The sequence below is a fragment of the Apium graveolens genome, chromosome 2, assembly GCF_009905375.1.
Source record: "Apium graveolens cultivar Ventura chromosome 2, ASM990537v1, whole genome shotgun sequence".
Lineage (NCBI taxonomy): Eukaryota > Viridiplantae > Streptophyta > Magnoliopsida > Apiales > Apiaceae > Apium > Apium graveolens.
In genome coordinates, this window is record NC_133648.1 from 47,979,772 (window position 1) to 48,000,455 (window position 20,684).

Here is a 20,684-nt window from a genome sequence, read left to right on the forward strand (position 1 = left end):
CTTGGGGTTGCGGAATCCAATCTATGGCGTCGTCTAAAGAAAAATTCAAAAGGAAATTTGTTGGTAGGTATGATAGCCCATGATGAAAGAAAATAAAATACACCATTTATCTACATTTAAACAAAATTTTATAATTAATCTGGACTAATATAATAAATAAATAACTAAATATAGTTAGTTGAATTAGCTGCATCGGTTTAAAAATGATAATAAAAACAATTGATGTGGTTAAAAAAATTTATCGTTGCAGCGAACTAAAATAAAATTAAAATTAAAAGATAATTCGTTGGTTGAAATAATGACATCGGGCTACAAAAAATATTATAACTCAATATTTTCAACGATCTAAGTAATTCTAAACTAAAAATATTCTAACTGAAACACATGACCTATTTAAATGAGCCGGTATATATTTTTTAGAATGTATTTATTAGATTAGTTTATGAGCTTACACTACAAGAAATTTGCAATCAGACAACGGTTAAAAAAAAACCGTCGCCCTAAAAAATCATACAACGTTGAATTGATTTTGCATAAAAAACAGTTGTGTGAAGTCCGGAAAATACAACGGATATACATCTTTTTTAAACTATTCTACAAGTTATATCCTCTCATCGAGTCAGACAACATTTTTTTAAATACAGTGTTGTTGTAGATCTTTAACACAACGATTGCAAACCGTTGTTACTATGTTAACCTATAGGGATATAAGACAACGGTTTTGATAGTACATTGTGTAATTGAGACAAAGGTTTTTCAGAAAGGTTGTCCTCTAAACTATCAAATAACGGAATGAAACAGTTGTTCGAGGAATTCCAATGGTTACCACATATTGAGGTGGCAGCACGTGATAGGTGGTAAATCATTCACAAGGATTGCTGAGGTGGCGAAATGAGAGCCTTTTATTGATATGAGATTTGATATCAGTCATTAGATCGAAAAATAGCTGAATTCCTATACAACAGTTTTATGTTAAAACAAAAGTGTTGTCTTAAAAACCTTCATACAACGGAATAAAACAATTGTGTGAAATAGTTATTTTATAATTTCAACGGGCACCACCTGATGAGGTGGCACCCCATGATAGGTTGTAATCATTTTACACGGTTTGCTGAAATGTTTGAATGACAGCCCTTGATTGAATAGAGATTAGATATTAGCCGTTAGATTGAAAAAAGCTGATATGCTTACACAACGATTTTATAATTAAAAAAAGCATTGTCTTAGTTTAGCTTTACATAATGGTGTTTCAAGGAAACCATTGTAAAAGTATTACTGTATAAATGAGATTCCCGGTTTACAAGATTAAATTTCTAAAATGATTTTTTTGAAGATCCAACCATACAAACGTTAATATATGTCAATTTTAGTCATATAAAAAAATTATTAAAAAATTTGAAATCCATCTTGCATGGCAGGATTAGAAAAATCCAGTAAAAGTACCACTCCCAACAGCGAGACTCGTTCCTGATTTACAAGATTAATTTTTAAAATTATTTTTTCGATGATCCAAAGGTACGAAGGTTAAGATATATCAATATGTTTGTGCCTAGTGATAAGAGAGATATTAATATGATGACTCTACTAGTTCACATTAAATTATAACTTTAGTTAGAGTGCCATACCATGTCCTTGAAGATTGCTTGAGTAGTATACTAGTTCATACCAACCTGAAGTGAGCTTGTGAAGTAGAGATACGCATAGTCCAATAGATCTGCAACTGCAAAGTTCATGAACTGTTGTGCATTAACATCCTCCTTTGACTCACCAACCAGGAGTGCACTTGTACACATCTACTAGTCCAATTTCAAGTGTAATGTGTATCAGGTGCCTGATATGCCATAATATCCTCAAGTCTAGTCACATGTGCTATTTGTTAGATACTGCTTCCTGATAATAACCTAGAATCCAGTTTTGCCTTGTCCCTCGTAACAATGCCATTGCCATCAAGTTTGACTTCTGGTTATCCTTGTACTAATTACAATATTGTCATTTGGTTTGGATAGCAGCTTCCCTTTAATCTGCTTGCTGACTGATTGAGCTCATCTTGCTTTGCAATCACCCAATCAATAGGGATCTATCAGAGCTTCTATAACTTTCTTAGTTTCTTCTTCAGATAGAAAACTAGAGAAATAGTCATTCACACTCAGTAGCCCTGCTAATCATTACTCTACCACCTGGATCACTTAAGAACTAGACTCTAGGAATAGACTTGGCATCAAACCTTTGTCTAAGCAGATATGTTCTTGTAGTGTCCTCTTGATTTTTCAATGTGGTGTTGTGTGTGACTAGTTGACCCTTTTATTGCTCCCCCTAAGTTGTTGTTGGGAGTTCCTGAAAATCCTTACCCTTGCTGACTGGCTTCATTGAAATAATGAGTTATATTATACACTGCCATTCCACAGCTTGGATATGAATCATCAATACCATTAATTTCTCCTTTAACAGCTTGGAGCATGGAGTTGTTGAACTGTGCACTTTGACTGTCTATCACTTTCTATTGATCAACCACAAATGCCCTGTAGGTTGTAGACTCCACTGAGTAGCCATGGAAAATATCCTAACTAGTCTTAGCTGCAAATGCTAAGATCTTCAAACAACTGAAAACATTTCATTGTTAGCTTCGAGGCTATGTTTTTAGTAAATACTCTTGTAATCATCACACAATCACATTTTATCTTTATACGACCTGCCGACCTTTAATAACCTACAATCTGTGAAATATAACTTGGTAAATGTCTTGAAGTATTGCACATCATTGATGCACGTTATTGAATATAGATATAAAAAAATAGTAGTGATGGAAGGGTGGATTGAACTTCCAAAGTTTAGCGAAGGATATATCAGAGGGATAAGATCTTTTTTGCGGAATGCATTTTCTAGATACTTTGTAGGTGATGAAATCACATGCCCCTGCAAAAACTTTGATAATCACAGGTGGCATTGTGAAGATGTGATTTTTGATCATTTCATCTACAGTGGTCCATCTCCACTATTAGTGATCTGGATTTGTGAGATTTCCAATACAGAAAATATAAATATGGAGTTTGATGAGGGCGTATATTTTGGAGATAATTTAGGTGAAATGGTGCACCGTATGCACAACTGTCAAGACAAGGGTAGGGGTTCTGGTAAACCAAATAAAACAGCTAGGAATTTTTATCGCCTTATTGAAGATGAAAAGCAGCCTCTATATCAAGGTTGCACAAAATTCTAACGACTAGGTTTTATCATTAGGCTTTATACCCTGAAATGTGTACACGGGATTACCGAGTCTGTATTCACTAATTTATTATAGCTGATTAAAGAGGCCTTTCCGGAAGCACACATCCCTCTTTCATTTAAGGACGCGGAAAATGTCATTAAAGACTTAGGCCTAGATTACCAAAAAATACACGCGCGTCCCAACAATTGCATGTTGTTTCGGGGAGAAAATGAGAAGGAAGAAGTCTGCAAAGCTTGCAATGCCTCTAGGTGGATTGTAGTGGGAAACAAAGATACAAGTGACGGCATTCCGGACCAGTTGATGCACAAAGTTCCGGCAAAAGTAATGCGTTACTTTCCACTTAAGCCGAGGCTCCAAAGGTTATTTATGTGCAAGGAATATGCAGAACTTATGACTTGGCATTCCTCGCAACGGTAAAAAGATGGCAACCTGAGGTATCCGGCAGATGCCGAGGCCTGGAAGACGATGGATGCCAAATTCCCTCATTTTGCATAATACGATAGAAATGTCAGATTAGGTCTAGCATCTGATGGGTTCAGTCCATATCGTACAATGAGTACAACTCATAGTACGTGGCCGATTATGTTAGTAAATTATATTCTCCCACCTTGGTTATGCATGAAGCCGGAAAACTTGTTACTCTCAACGATTATCTCCAGTCTAGAATCTCCAAAAAATAGTTTGATGTTTTTATGCAGCCCCTTATCGCTGAGTTGAAAGATTTATGGGATAACCACATGTTGAGGTTTAATAAAAAGAGGTTCAATGGTGAAATTGAAATGGGAATGAGTCCGTCAATTTTGTTGGGGCTAGAGGTTGAAGAATTATTAACCGGTTGTCAGAACCAGTTCGGGCCTGCTAAACACAAGAGAAAGGGCATGAAGAAGAAACGGGAAAACTGATTCTCCTTTCAAAAAAATCAATTTTTTTATTTACAATATTGGAGTCAGAACTTGCATCAACATAACCTTGATGTTATGCACATAGAAAAAAACCTATATGATAGTATACTTGGTACTTTACTAAATATGGGTGGGAAATCGAAAGACCATTTAAATGCTTGGTTTGATCTTCAAGAAATTGGAATCAGGAACGACCTACATCCAGTTTTAACAAATGATGGGAAAGCGTACGAGATAAGGGCTGCTATATTTGATTTGACGAATAAGGAAAAAGAAACTTTTTGTGCAGTGTTGGAGAATGCTAAAATGCCATATGGTTCTGCATCTAATATTAGACGGTATGTACGAAGGAGAGAAAAATCACGGGGTATAAAAGCCATGACAATGTATTTTTGAAATGATTTTTTCGATGATCCAACCCTACGTATTTTATGATATATCAATTTTAGTCATATTAAAAAATTATTAACAAATTTTAAATTCATTTCGCTTGTCTGGATTAGAAAAATCCAGTAAAAGTACCCTTCCAGACAACGACACTCGTTCCCGATTTACAAGATTATTTTTTAAAATAATTTTTCCGACGATCCAACCATACAGATGTTAAGATATATCAATTTTAGTCATATGAAAAAATTATTAACAAATTTGAAATTGATCTTGCATGTTTGGATTAGAAAAATCCAGTAAAAGTCCCACTCCCGACAACGGGATTCGTTCCCAATTTACAAGATTAATTTTTAAAATGAGTTTTAGGATGATCCAACCGTACGGATGTTAATATATATCAATTTTTGTCATAAGAAAAAAATATTAAAAAATTTGAAATTCATCCTACATGTCAGGATTAGAAAGATCCTGTTAAAGTACCCCTTTAAACAACGAGACTCGTTCCCGATTTACAAGGTTAATTTTTGAAATGATTTTTTCGATGATCCAACCATACGTATGTTAAGATATATCAATTTTAGTCATATTAAAAAATTATTATCAAATTTTAAATTCATCTTGCATGTCTGGATTAGAAAATCTAGTAAAAGTACCCTTCCAGACGACGACACTCGTTCCCGATTTACAAGATTATTTTTTTAAATAATTTTTTCGAAGATCCAACTGTACGGATGTTAAGATATATCAATTTCAGTCATATGAAAAAATTATTAACAAATTTGAAATTGATCTTGCACGTTAGGATTAGAAAAATCTAGTAAAAGTACCACTCCCGACAACGAGATTCGTTCCCGATTTACAAGACTAATTTTTAAAATGATTATTTCGATGATCCAACCGTACGGATGTTAAGATATATCAATTTTATTCATAAAAAAATATTAAAAAATCTGAAATTCTTCTTGCATGTCAGGATTAGAAAAATGCAGTAAAAGTACCCCTCCAAATAATGAGACTCGTTCCCAATTTACAAGATTAATTTTTAAAATGGTTTTTTCGACGATCCAACCGTACGGATATTAAGATATATCAATTTTATTCATATGAAAAAATTATTAACAAATTTGAAATTAATCTTGCATGTCAGGATTAGAAAAATCCAGTAAAAGTACCATTCCCGACAACGAGACTGGTTCCCGATTAACAAGATTAATTTTTAAAATGATTTTTTCGACGATCCAACCGTATGAATGTTAAGATATATCAATTCTATTCATAAGAAAAAAATATTAAAAAATCTGAAATTCATCTTGCATGTCAGGATTTTAAAAATCCAGCAAAAGTACCCCTCCCAAGAACGAGACTCGTTCCCGATTTACAAGATTAATTTTTAAAATGATTTTTTCGACGATCCAACCGTACGGATGTTAATATATATCAATTTTAGTCATAACAAAAAATTATTAAAAAATTTGAAATTCATCCTGCATATCATGATTCGAAAAATCCAGCCGAAGTACCCCTCCCCACAACGAGACTCGTTCACGATTTACAAGATTAATTTTTAAAATGATTTTTTCGACGATCCAACCATACGGATGTTAAGATGTATTAATTTTAGTCATATGACAAAATTATTAAAAAATTTGAAATTCATCTAGCATGTCAGGATTAGAAAAATCGAGTAAAAGTACCATTCCCAACAACGAGACTCGTTCCCGATTTACAAGATTAATTTTTAAAATGAGTTTTTGGATGATCGAACCGTACGGATGTTAAGATATATCAATTTTAGTCATAAGAAAAAAATATTAAAAAATTTGAAATTCATCCTGCATGTCAGGATTAGAAAAATTGAGTTAAAGTACCCCTTTAGACAACGAGACTCGTTCCCGATTTACAAGGTTAAATTTTAAAATGATTTTTCGATGATCCAACCCTACGTATGTTAAGATATATCAATTTTAGTAATATTAAAAAATTATTAACAAATTTTAAATTCATCTTGCATGTGTGGATTAGAAAAATCTAGTAAAAGTACCCTTCCAGACAACGACACTCGTTCCTGATTTACAAGATTATTTTTTAAAATAATTTTTTCGATGATCCAACCCTACGAATGTTAAGATATATCAATTTTAGTCGTATGAAAAAATTATTAACAAATTTGAAATTGATCTTGCACGATAGGATTAGAAAAATCCAGTAAAAGTCCCACTCCCGACAACGGGATTCGTTCCCGATTTACAAGATTAATTTTTAAAATGAGTTTTTGGATGATCCAACCGTACAGATGTTAAGATATATCAATTTTTTTCATAAGAAAAAAATATTAAAAAAATTGAAATTCATCCTGCATGTCAGGATTAGTAAAATCTAGTTAAAGTACCCCTTTAGACAAGGAGACTCGTTCCCGATTTACAAGGTTAATTTTTAAAATGATTTTTTCGATGATCCAACCCAACGTATGTTAAGATATATCAATTTTAGTCATATTAAAAAATTATTATCAAATTTTAAATTCATCTTGCATGTCTGGATTAGAAAAATCCAGTAAAAGTACCCTTCCAAACAACGACACTCGTTCCCGATTTACAAGATTATTTTTTAAAATAATTTTTTCGAAGATCCAACCGTACGGATGTTAAGATATATCAATTTTAGTCATATGAAAAAATTATTAACAAATTTGAAATTGATCTTGCACGTTAGGATTAGAAAAATCCAGTAAAAGTACCACTCCCGACAACGAGATTCGTTCCCGATTTACAAGATTAATTTTTAAAATGATTATTTCGATTATCCAACCGTACGGATGTTAAGATATATCAATTTTATTCATAAAAAAATATTAAAAAATATGAAATTCTTCTTGCATGTTAGGATTACAAAAATGCAGTAAAAGTAGCCCTCCAAACAACGAGACTCATTCCCGATTTACAAGATTAATTTTTCAAATGGTTTTTTCGATGATCCAACCGTAGGGATGTTAAGATATATCAATTTTATTCATATGAAAAAATTATTAACAAATTTGAAATTCATCTTACATGTCAGGATTAGAAAAATCCCGTAAAAGTACCATTCCCGACAACGAGACTCGTTCCCGATAAACAAGATTAATTTTAAAATGATTTTTTCGATGATCTAACCATATGAATGTTAAGATATATCAATTCTATTCATAAGAAAAAAATATTAAAAAATCTGAAATTAATCTTGCATGTCAGGATTTTAAAAATCCAGCAAAAGTACCCCTCCCAGGAACGAGACTCGTTCCCGATTTACAAGATTAATTTTTAAAATGATTTTTTCGATGATCCAACCGTACGGATGTTAAGATATATCAATTTTAGTCATAAAAAAAAATTATTGAAAAATTTGAAATTCATCCTGCATATAATGATTCGAAAAATCCAGCCAAAGTACCCCTACCTACAACGAGACTCGTTCACGATTTACAAGATTAATTTTTAAAATGATTTTATCGACGATCCAACCATACGGATGTTAAGATGTATTAATTTTAGTCATATGAAAAAATTATTAAAAAATTTGAAATTCATCTAACATGTCAGGATTAGAAAAATCCAGTAAAAGTACCTCTCCAAACAACGAGACTCGTTCCCGATTTACAAGATTATTTTTTAAAATGATTTTTTTGACGATCCAACCGTACGGATGTTAAGATATATCAATTTTATTCATATGAAAAAATTATTAACAAATTTGAAATTCATCTTGCATGTCGGGATTAGAAAAATCCAGTAAAAGTACCATTCCCCACAACGAGACTCGTTCCTGATTTACAAGATTAATTTTTAAAATGATTTTTTCGACAATCCAACCATACGGATGTTAAGATGTATTAATTTTAGTCATATGAAAAAATTATTAAAAAATTTGAAATTCATCTAGCATGTAAAGAGTAGAAAAATCCAGTAAAAGTACCCCTCAAAACAACGAGACTCGTTCCCAATTTACAAGATTATTTTTAAAAATGATTTTTTCGACGATCCAACTGTACTGATGTTAAGATATATCAATTTTATTCATATGAAAAAGTTATTAACAAATTTGAAATTCATCTTGCATGTCAGGATTAGAAAAATTCAGTAAAAGTACCATTCCCGACAACGAGACTCGTTCCCGATTTACAAGATTAATTTTTAAAATGAGTTTTAGGATGATCCAACCATACGGATGTTAAGATATATCAATTTTAGTCATAACAAAAAATTATTAAAAAATTTAAAATTCATCTTACATATCAAGATTTGAAAAATCCAGCCAAAGTACCCCTCCCTACAACGAGACTCGTTCCTGATTTACAAGATTAATTTTTAAAATGATTTTTTTGATGATCCAACCATACAGATGTTAATATGTATTAATTTTAGTCATATGAAAAAATTATTAAAAGATTTGAAATCCATCTAGCATGTCAGGATTAGAAAAATCGAGTAAAAGTAGCCCTAAAAACAACGAGACTCGTTCCCGATTTACAAGATTATTTTTTAAAATGAGTTTTTGGATGATCCAACCGTACGGATGTTAAGATATATCAATTTTAGTCATAAGAAAAAATTATTAAAAAATCTGAAATTGATCTTGCATGTCTGGATTCGAAAAATCTAGCAAAAGTACCCCTCTAGGCAACGAGACTCGTTCCCGATTTACAAGATCAATTTTTAAAATTATTTTTCAACAATCTAACCGTACGGATGTTAAGATATTTCAATTTTAGTCATATGAAAAATTTGAAATTCATCCTGCATGTCAGGATTAGAAAAATCCAGTTAAAGTACCCATTTAGACAACGAGACTCGTTCCCGATTTACAAGATTAATTTTTAAAATGATTTTTTCGACGATCCAACCCTACGTATGTTAAGATATATCAATTTTTGTCATATTAAAAAATTATTAACAAATTTTAAATTCATCTTGCATGTCTGGATTAGAAAAATCCAGTAAAAGTACCCTTGCAGACAACGACACTCGTTCCCGATTTACAAGATTATTTTTTAAAATAATTTTTTCGACGATCCAACCATACGGATGTTAAGATATATCAATTTTAGTCATAGGAAAAAATTATTAACAAATTTCATCTTGCACGTTAGGATTAGAAAAATCTAGTAAAAGTACCACTTCCGACAACGAGATTCATTCCCGATTTACAAGATTAATTTTTAAAATGATTTTTTTGAAGATCCAACCATACAGATGTTAAGATATATCAATTTTATTCTCAAAAAAAATATTAAAAAAATCTGAAATTCTTCTTGTATGTCAGGATTCGAAAAATCCAGCAAAAGTACCCCTCCCGACAACGAGACTCGTTCCCGATTTACAAGATTAATTTTTAAAATTATTTTTTCGATGATCCAACCGTACGGATGTTAAGATATATCTATTGTTTTCATAAGAAAAAATTATTAAAAAATTTGAAATTTATCTTGCATATCAGTATTCGAAAAATCCAACCAAAGTACCCCTCCTCACAACGAGACTCCTTCTTGATTTACAAGATTAATTTTTAAAATGATTTTTTTGATGATCCAACCGTACAGATGTTAAGATATATCAATTTTAGTCATCTGAAAAAAGTATTAAAAATTTTGAAATTCATCTAGCATGTCAGGATTAGAAAAATCCGGTAAAAGTACGACTCGACAACGAGACTCGTTCCCAATTTACAAGATTTAATTTTAAAATGAATTTTTCGACGATCCAACCGTACGGATGTTGAGATATGTCGATTTTAGTCTTATGAAAAAATTATTAACAAATTTGAAATTCATCTTGCATGTCAGGATTAGAAAAATCCAGTAAAAGTACCATTCCACGCAACGAGACTCGTTCCTGATTTACAAGATTAATTTTTAAAATGATTTTTTCGATGATCCAACCATACGGATGTTAAGATGTATTAATTTTAGTCATATGAAAAAGTTACTAAAAAATTTGAAATTCATCTAGCATGTCAGGAGTAGAAAAATCCAGTAAAAGTACCCCTCAAAACAACGAGACTCGTTCCCAATTTACAAGATTATTTTTTAAAATGATTTTTTCGATGATCCAACTGTACGGATGTTAAGATAAATCAATTTTATTCATATGAAAAAATTATTAACAAATTTGAAATTCATCTTGCATGTCAGGATTAGAAAAATTCAGTAAAAGTACCATTCCCGACAACGACACTCGTTCCTGATTTACAAGATTAATTTTTAAAATGAGTTTTAGGATGATCCAACCATACGGATGTTAAGATATATCAATTTTAGTCATAACAAAAAATTATTAAAAAATTTAAAATTCATCTTGCATATCAAGATTCGAAAAATCCAGCCAAAGTACCCCTCCCTACAACGAGACTCGTTCCTAATTTACAAGATTAATTTTTAAAATGATTTTTTTGACGATCCAACCATACGGATGTTAAGATGTATTAATTTTAGTCATATGAAAAAATTATTATAAAATTTGAAATCCATCTAGCATGTCAGGATTGGAAAAATCCTGTAAAAGTAGCCCTTCAAACAACGAGACTCGTTCCCGATTTACAAGATTATTTTTTAAAATGATTTTTTCGAAGATTAAACCGTAGGGATGTTAAGATATATCAATTTTATTCATATGAAAAAATTATTAACAAATTTGAAATTCGTCTTGCATGTCAAGATTAGAAAAATCCAGTAAAAGTACCATTCCCGACAACGAGACTCGTTCCCGATTTACAAGATTAATTTTTAAAATGAGTTTTTGGATGATCCAACCGTACGGATGTTAAGATATATCAATTTTAGTCATAAGAAAAAAATATTAAAAAATTTGAAATTCATCTTGCATGTCTGGATTCGAAAAATCCAGCAAAAGTACCCCTCTAGGCAACGAGACTCGTTCCCGATTTACAAGATCAATTTTTAAAATGATTTTTCAACGATCTAACCATACGGATGTTAAGATATTTCAATTTTAGTCATATGAAAAATTTGAAATTCATCCTGCATGTCAAGATTAGTAAAATCCAGTTAAAGTACCCCTTTAGACAACGAGACTCGTTCCCGATTTACAAGATGAATTTTTAAAATGATTTTTTCGACGATCCAACCCTACGTATGTTAAGATATATCAATTTTATTCATATTAAAAAATTATTAACAAATTTTAAATTTATCTTGCATGTCTGGATTAGAAAAATCCAGTAAAAGTACCCTTGCAGACAACGACACTCGTTCCCGATTTACAAGATTATTTTTTAACATAATTTTTTCGACGATCCAACCATACGGATGTTAAGATATATCAATTTTAATTATATGAAAAAATTATTAACAAAATTGATCTTGCACGTTAGGATTAGAAAAATCTAGTAAAAGTTCCACTCCTGACAACGAGATTCATTCCCGATTTACAAGATTAATTTTTAAAATGATTTTTTCGATGATCCAACCATACGGATGTTAAGATATATCAATTTTATTCACAAAAAAATATTAAAAAATCTGAAATTCTTCTTGTATGTCAGGATTCGAAAAATCCAGCAAAAGTACCCCTCCCGACAACGAGACTCATTCCCGATTTACAAGATTAATTTTTAAAATTATTTTTTCGATGATCCAACCGTACGGATGTTAAGATATATCAATTTTAGTCATAAGAAAAAATTATTAAAAAATTTGAAATTCATCTTGCATATCAGGATTCGAAAAATCCACCTAAAGTACCCCTCCTCACAACGAGACTCCTTCTTGATTTACAAGATTAATTTTTAAAATGATTTTTTTGACGATCCAACCGTACAGATGTTAAGATATATCAATTTTAGTCATCTGAAAAAAAGTATTAAAAAATTTGAAATCCATCTAGCATGTCAGGATTGGAAAAATCCAGTAAAAGTAGCCCTTCAAACAACGAGACTCGTTCCCGATTTACAAGATTATTTTTTAAAATGATTTTTTCGACGATTAAACCCTAGGGATGTTAAGATATATCAATTTTATTCATATGAAAAAATTATTAACAAATTTGAAATTCATCTTGCATGTCAAGATTAGAAAAATCCAGTAAAAGTACCATTCCCGACAACGAGACTCGTTCCCGATTTACAAGATTAATTTTTAAAATGAGTTTTTGGATGATCCAACCGTACGGATGTTAAGATATATCAATTTTAGTCATAAGAAAAAAATATTAAAAAATTTGAAATTCATCTTGCATGTCTGGATTCGAAAAATCCAGCAAAAGTACCCCTCTAGGCAACGAGACTCGTTCCCGATTTACAAGATCAATTTTTAAAATGATTTTTCAACGATCTAACCGTACGGATGTTAAGATATTTCAATTTTAGTCATATGAAAAATTTGAAATTCATCCTGCATGTCAGGATTAGAAAAATCCAATTAAAGTACCCCTTTAGACAACGAGACTCGTTCCCGATTTACAAGATGAATTTTTAAAATGATTTTTTCGACGATCCAACCCTACGTATGTTAAGATATATCAATTTTATTCATATTAAAAAATTATTAACAAATTTTAAATTTATCTTGCATGTCTGGATTAGAAAAATCCAGTAAAAGTACCCTTGCAGACAACGACACTCGTTCCCGATTTACAAGATTATTTTTTAACATAATTTTTTCGACGATCCAACCATATGGATGTTAAGATATATCAATTTTAGTCATATGAAAAAATTATTAACAAAATTGATCTTGCACGTTAGGATTAGAAAAATCTATTAAAAGTTCCACTCCCGACAACGAGATTCATTCCCGATTTAGAAGATTAATTTTTAAAATGATTTTTTCGATGATCCAACCATACGGATGTTAAGATATATCAATTTTATTCACAAAAAAATATTAAAAAATCTGAAATTCTTCTTGTATGTCAGGATTCGAAAAATCCAGCAAAAGTACCCCTCCTCACAACGAGACTCCTTCTTGATTTACAAGATTAATTTTTAAAATGATTTTTTTGACGATCCAACCGTACAGATGTTAAGATATATCAATTTTAGTCATCTAAAAAAAAGTATTAAAAAATTTGAAATCCATCTAGCATGTCAGGATTGGAAAAATCCAGTAAAAGTAGCCCTTCAAACAACGAGACTCGTTCCCGATTTACAAGATTATTTTTTAAAATGATTTTTTCGACGATTAAACCGTAGGGATGTTAAGATATATCAATTTTATTCATATGAAAAATTTATTAACAAATTTGAAATTCATCTTGCATGTCAAGATTAGAAAAATCCAGTAAAAGTACCATTCCCGACAACGAGACTCGTTCCCGATTTACAAGATTTAATTTTAAAATGAATTTTTTGACAATCCAACCGTACAGATGTTAAGATATGTCAATTTTAGTCTTATGAAAAAATTATTAAAAAATTTGAAATTCATCTTGCATGTCAGGATTAGAAAAATCTTGTAAAAGTACCCCTCCCGCAACGAGACTCGTTCCCAATTCAAAAAATTAATTTTGAAAATGATTTTAGCGATAAGTATAATACGATAAATATATAATACGATAAACATAATTATTTAAAAATATTTATAAATTAAAAAATTTATTAAATTATTTTCCCATTATCACCTAATTTTTCCATTCCCTCAAATGAAATTTCATTTCCCCCTTCCTCCAAATTTCATTTTCCCCCTTTTTTCCTTTATTTAATTTTTTGTGTGATCCCCCAATTTCCCTTTCCCTTTCTTATCTTATCTCTGACCGCCTTCATCTCCCTCATTATTCCTCTGCCGCTCTTCTATCTCCGGTTTCTTACCTTTTTTTTCAAAATCACATCGATTAAGCCAGCCCATTCCCCACTCTCACCAACCTGACCCGAAAGGCCCTCTCAGTCTCCTCCATTTCACCCCAACTCGAAACTCTTGACACCGCCGCAATCGCCGTCATTGGAACCAGCTCCGTCGCCGCCATCGCCGTCATTGGAACCAGCCCCGAGTTTGAGAGTCGTGGTTAGGATTTTGGGGATTTTGTTAGGGTTTTGTGATTTGGAGGAGTGGAAGGATGTTAAATTAGGGTTCAAGATGCTCGATAAATTCTCCATTGATAGACGGCCCAAGGTATTTATATATTCACAATTTGCAATTTGCATTTTTTTCAATTTGCTGAGAAAGGCTTGACACTTCTGCTAGAGTGGGGAAGTCCAGGGGACAAGAGAATGTCATGGGAAGGATGGATTGATTGGGCTAGAGTTTTGTTGATGAAGGCCAAGAAGAAATCTTGGCCACAGACTTCTTGGTGTATACTCTATTTGGGCCTTGTCAGGTAAAAGCCTGTAACTGCTCATGTTAAATTGTTGTAATTCTAATAATCTAAGAGATGCAAGCTTTAATGTAAGCTAGCCTGCAAGAACATTATAAACTATTGTGAACTTATAACTTAGTATGGTTGCATATTTTGATTATGTGTTTCCTTCTTCCGAATTATGATACATTGTGTTTAGCTTCTTTGAATTGAAAATATATGATTGTCATTGCGTTGGTCTTAAATTTGATCTCTCCCTCTCTAGGTAAAACTTAGTTGGTCTATTTTAATGGCGGAAATATGCTACTAGAGTTGTGTTGAATTAAAACAAAAACTGGGATATGTGCTGCGAGTTGTGTTCTTTTTTTTCTGTTAAATGATATTTGAGTCGTGAATAGTATAAAAGGAGCATACACTGATTGTATTTATATGCTGGTTATTTTTTTCTGTTGTAGGTTCGTAAATGTGCTCAAGATTGTGTTGTGAATGTTGAAAAAATCATCAAATTTATTGCATTGTGTGCTTGCTACTAACCATCAGTTTTGACATTCAAGTTTGGTTATAGGCATAGCAGAACACATATAATATTATTCTATATTCCTCTGAATAATAGCACAATTTAGTTGGTAATCATCTTACACATACTTATGTCAAGCCATGTGTTGTGTGTGTGCTCACAACCACTGCTAAAAAAGGGGTTGGGGAACCTAAATAATTCCTGTAATCTGCTGTAGAATTGTGCGTACTGATTCCATGAAGAACACCAACTGCTGCAACATCCATCCTGATATGTTATTAGGAGAATAAGGGTTTGGGAGGGTGTACAAAGGACAGATAACACACACCAATAAAGTAATTATTTTGTTTCTTCTTCTTCCATCTGTGCACCAGTTTTTTTCAATTTTAACTCTGCTTTTGGTTGTGTCCTTCAGGTTGTCGCAGTGAAGCAACTTGGCCTAAATGGATCTCAAGGAAATCGAGAGTTCCTAGCAGAGATTTTCACACTTAGTATTGTTCACCATCCAAACCTTGTCAATCTTTTGGGATATTGTGTTGATGGCCAACAAAGAATCTTAGTCTACGAATACATGCCAAATGGTTCCTTAGAAAATCACCTTGTAGGTAAGATTCTGAACTTGGATTGCATTTATTTGAAATGCGTCTCTATTTAATAAGTACTGATCCATTCTGTAATCTTCATTATGTATTGAATACGTTCTTAGACTCGTAGATTATCAATTCATCCTTATTATATATTTACATGATTTGTTACATAACTTTATGTTTTTTATTTATTATTTGCAGAGTTCAGCATTGCAGCTATACAATGGTTATAAAGCATCTGAATTGAAATATACATATGGTTAGAGAATGGAAGTAATGGTCAAGACTTAAAGTTTCCTCGTGCTAAGAGAGCTGATAGTTACAAGGTGGGAAATAGCTAAGGACTGGCCAAGGTGACATTATTGATGAAGCTTATTATGGAGCCAGTTTAATGCATTTTAAAGAACTGGACCTAATTGGCATGAAAGAGAATTTTACTGCTAACTACCAACTTGTTGGTGAATTTTTAATGAAACTTTGTTATACTTTTAATTCTTGTAGAGAACCTTTGTATTGTAAATTTAATTTCAATTGTGAAATAAAAATTAAATTATCATAATATAATTTTATTTTAAAATTGGTTTATTTTAAACTGCCATCAGAATTAATGTTGTTATCATAATATTTCTCTAGTAATCAAAGAATGTGAAAATTTACCAAGAAAAATTGATTTGCTTTTCTAATGCATATTACTTAATACCAACAATGCACTTGGATCTTCCCTTTCACATATTTACTCTAGATCTCAATGGAGTACCTGATCTTTTTTTTTTATTTTCTTCAGATAAGTGAGGCTTATCAAGAATGTAGTTCATCTTTAAGATTTACTGACATCAGAATTTGACAGACAAGAAGCAATAATCTAGTTTGTGACTTAGTAATAAGATACAGGAAGTAAATTTGACTAAGATCAAAATCAGAATTTGCTTGTGTTATTGATTTACACATAAATAACTAATTTAGTCATGGGATACATAGTTTGTTAAAGACTACTAAGTCAGCATCTAACAAGATAATCCTCATTGGATTGAATAGTCAGAGAACATTCAAAACACTTTCAGAGTTTATAGAATCACATCAGATAATAAGTAGTGTTTAATATGTTACAATTTAAGCACATATTACATTGAGATAAGAAAATCTGTAAACACTGATCATAAAGTCTGATGTATGAGAACAAAAACTAAACAGATTTTGAGAAAGAACTTGAAACCATTCCAAGTTCATTTACCATTCTTGTAAAAGTAGCTTCACATAGTGGTTTTGTGAAGATATCTGCTAGTTGTTGATCTGTTGGAACAAAATACAATTCCATTATACCTTCCATCACATGTTCCCTTATAAAATGGTACCTAATGCTGATGTGCTTTGTCGTTGAGTGTTGAACTGGATTTCTTGTCATAGTAATATCACTTTGATTATAACAGTAAATAGGTATTTTAGAAAATTTTAACTCATAGTCTAGTAATTGATTCTTCATCCAAAGAATCTGTGCACAACAGCTTCCTGCAGCAATATATTCTGCTTCTACAGTTGATGTGGAAATTGATTTCTGTTTCTTGCTAAACCAAGAAACCAATCTGCCTCCAAGAAATTGGCAGCTTCCACTAGTGTTTTTCCTGTCTATTTTGAATCCTGCAAAATCTGCATCTGAGTAACCTATCAGCTTAAAATCTGATTCCCTAGGATACCACAATCCTAGATCAGCTGTACCCTTGAGGTACTTGAAAATTCTTTTCACAGCTATTAGATGAGGTTCTCTTGGATCATCCTGAAATCTTGCACAAAGACAGGTAGCATACATGATATATAGTCTACTTGTAGTTAAATAGAGTAAAGAGCCAATCATACCTCTGTAGTTAGTAATATCTACTGATGCTCCAGTATCTTTATCTAACTAGGTGGCAGTGGCCATGGGAGTTGATTCTGTAGAACTGTCTTGCATTCCAAATATCTTGAGTAGATTCTTGGTGTACTTGGATTGACTGGTAAAAGTACCTTTTTCAATTTGTTTGAATTGAATTCCCAGAAAATAACTTAACTCTCCCATCATACTCATTTGATATCTTGACTGCATTAACTTGGAAAATCTTTCACAAAGGGTTGCATTCGTAGAGCCAAAGATGATATCATCAACATATATCTGTACCAAAAGTAAGTCCTTTCCATGGTTGAGGTAGAATAAAGTATTGTCAATTGTGCCTCTGTGAAATCCCCTTTCCAGAAGGAATTGAGTTAAAGTCTCATACCATGCTCTAGGAGCTTGCTAAAGGCCATAAAGTGCTTTGTCAAGCTTGTAGACATGATTTGGAAATTTTGGATCTACAAAGCCTGGAGGTTGTTTAACATATACCTCTTCTTCCAATTCTCCATTGAGAAAAGCGCTTTTCACATCCATTAGAAAGACTTTAAACTTCTTGTTAGCAGCATAAGCTAAAAAGATTCTTATGGCTTCCAATCTAGCAACTGGAGCAAATGTTTCATCATAGTCAATACCCTCCTATTGAGAGTAACCTTTAGCAACCAGCCTTACTTTGTTTCTTGTTATTATGCCATCACTGTCAGTTTTATTTCTGAACACCCATTGTGTACCAAGAATTGATCTGTCCTTTGGTCTTGGTACTAGGGTCCAGACTTTATTTCTTTCAAATTTATTTAACTCTTCCTGCATTGCTTGCACCCAATCAACATCTTGAAGAGCTTCTTTTTCTTCACCATCGTATATGATGTTTTTCCATGATTGTTTATGAGTGTAGCATTCTGTGTAAAATAAGCAGTCTGCACAGCTTCAGCCCAAAAATAGGTTGGTAGCTTTGCTTCATCAAGTATAGTTCATGCAGCTTCAATAAGAGTCATATTCTTTCTTTCTACAACTCCATTCTGGTGTGGAGCTCCAGGTACAGAAAATTCCTGCTAAATTCCTTGCTCTTTGCAGAACTCTTCCATGATTGAATTCTTGAACTTAGTGTCATTATCACTTCTTATTATTTTAACAGAATCTTTGAGTAACTTATCTAGTTGTCTGACATGATCAGTTAGAGTAGATGCAGTTTCATTCTTCTTGTGCAAGAAATACACCCAAGTGTATCTTGTGAACTCATCCACTATATGTTGAGTTCCGAAGGCATAAAACGCAGCGGATAAACGTAAATAAAATAAAAAATTTTGAAACCCAAAAACAGGATCCATGTATAATTATGGGCAGATTATGGAGAAAATGAATCATACCTTTCAAGAGATTAACTTTCACGAACTCAACGGAGATCCTAGCTATCACGCTTTGTGTCTACCTCTCGGAGAAACACCTCTATGGTATCCACACGAGCACCTTCAAGAACGTCTCACGAACTTGACTACGGAATGGATGTACTAGCCTCCTTCTTGACGATCTGAATTGCCTCTGCCTCTCTTTGCTGCTAGGGTTTTCTTAAAAAACGTACCAACCTCTTTAACCTCTCATTATCTATTTATAATGACTGATTAAAAAGGCCCATAATAGCAAAGCCCAACCCTAGTAGGTATTGGATTAAATAATAAAAACGAATTTATATTAGTTAATTAATAACTAAGTCATACTTAATTATTATGGGCAAAAACATTCCTTTTAATTCGAATTTATATTATCTCAATTAAGTCTTACTTAATTATAATAAAATTCAAATAATCATCAATTAATTTAAATCCATAATTTAAATTAACTATTCCATTAAGTGCTCTATTTGTGCGACCCTATAGGCTATTATTTAATTGGCAATAATTTTATTCTCTAATAAAATTATAAACAATGAGCAGTATCTAGTAATACATCATTGTTACCCAATTAAACAATAATTAAATCTTGATTATATAAAACCTTTCGTGATTAATATTTTTTGTGTAATAATCCCTTTAACCATACATATTATAGATTAAACTCGAGGCATGTATTTAGTCATCATCTTCAACATTTAATCCGGGTTTACTTGATCCGTGAGTAGATTATCGAGACAAATCATTATTTGAGCATGGCCATGCTTTTATAATCTCACTCAATCAAGAGGCCAATAATATCTCTCCTAATTTTAGGAGGGTTAAATCCTTTATCTATCATTCATATTTCTCATACGACTCATGATATACCCGATGTCCACTTTTATCATCACCCGATCAAAAGTAACTTTTAATGTTGTCAAAGTATATTAATCCTCGTATAGAAATATAATGATTTCAAGTCAAAGGATCGTTACACCATTATCACTGTGAGTCTTTCTTATGACTTTATTAAACAGGAAGAATCTCACTGTGGGTCTATCCAGTACCATGTACTCTCACATGTACCTATGTATTGACTTTAGTATCCCCATACTTATAACCAATGAGATGTGGTTATCTTGTCAAACAACATACTAGTCTATCTATGTATTATTATTGTCCTATATAATAATACTCGACTAGGGACCTTTAAGAATATGATATATTATATAATCTCAAGTTCAAGTCATGTACTTAAACTATACAATTTGTATCATGATTCTAAGGACATTTATTATGCTAACAAAATATTGCAGTAATTAAGGTCATAATAAATACATTTATTGAATGATCAACTGACATAAAGATAAAAGAATAATGTATTGCCTCTAGGGCACCTACACTAACAATCTCCCACTTGCACTAGAGCCAATCACCCATATATCTAATACCCATGGAACTAGTGTGACCATCATGCTTCTGCTGCGACAAGCCTTTGGTCAGTGGGTCTGCAATGTTATCATTTGTGTGCACTTTACATATGTGTAT